A 1153-nucleotide genomic window follows, 5' to 3' on the forward strand; every position below is an offset into this window, starting at 1 on the left:
CAACCCCCCCGAAACACCCTCCAGCTCGCCCCGACGCGGGGAGCGCCAGCACCACTGTGTGAGATCGCAAGCGAGCGAAGGTGGGTATGTTATCAGAAGCAGTAACTCCCTCCAGAGGTACAAATTAATCACGCTGCTCATTAGCTTCATTTAAAGAACCGGCTGTGCAGCCTGCGGAGAGAGCGCGGGCGCAGTGTCTCTGAAGGGACAGCCGAGAGCCACGGTCCCTCCGGCACCCGGACCCCGAGATGTGGTGACCCCCAGAAGCCGACCTGAGAGACAACGGGCTTAACCCCCCCGCACTTCAGTGGCCCCAACCCCGGACTGCACAGAAACCCGCGCGGAGCCGGAGCCCAGGGGGGTCAGGACGGGAAACCCCAGCGCGAGTTTGGGAACACGCCGCCCCATCCCCCGGAAGAGACAATAAGGGACAAGAGAACCCTGATTTTAAAAATGAGTCATTTATCAATCTCACGTGGTCTCAAGGATGATCCCACCCTGCTTACAAACACGTGTGTGTGTATGTATATATATACACACACACACGCAACAACACAGAACCGCTTAGCGCATCACCCCGAGCCGTGCCGGTGCCACGGAGGCCCCCCGAGCGCAGCGTGCTCCGCAAGGGAGGGAATTCATCACCCGCCACAGCTTCGTTTCTTCTTCCAAAGCGACGTTTACAAAACAGGCGGCACACCCGGCAGGACCCCGGCTGTACGCACGCACCACTTTCACCCCTCACCGCAAACGGCTCCGCAGGGCACAGACCGCCTGCGACGGCTCGCGCGGCGGTCAGCACACCCCGGGCTCTGTATCAACACCACCACCCGCCCCAATCCCTGCAACTGCTGCCGGCGCTGACGTTCCGCCTTCCTCCCCCTATTCCTACCCCACTCGCTCGTCTCTTCCCAGGAGCATCCTCAAGGAATACCCCCTTGGGTGCGAGAGCGTTCCAGCGCCGCTGCCCAGGGAGGGGAGATGGCCACCGCCAGCTTGCTGGTCCGTGGCTCGTTTTCTTACCCCTTCATTAGGGGCAAAAGGCAAGCAGGGAGTTTCGAGTGTGCTCCCAGCAGATGAAAGGCAGCAGCTCCAACCACAGCGCAGAGCCCGCGGCACCTGCCGAAGCCGGAGGGCTCTGTCTGCAGGGGGC

The sequence above is a fragment of the Charadrius vociferus genome, unplaced genomic scaffold (genome assembly GCF_000708025.1).
Source record: "Charadrius vociferus isolate BGI_N301 unplaced genomic scaffold, ASM70802v2 scaffold852, whole genome shotgun sequence".
Lineage (NCBI taxonomy): Eukaryota > Metazoa > Chordata > Aves > Charadriiformes > Charadriidae > Charadrius > Charadrius vociferus.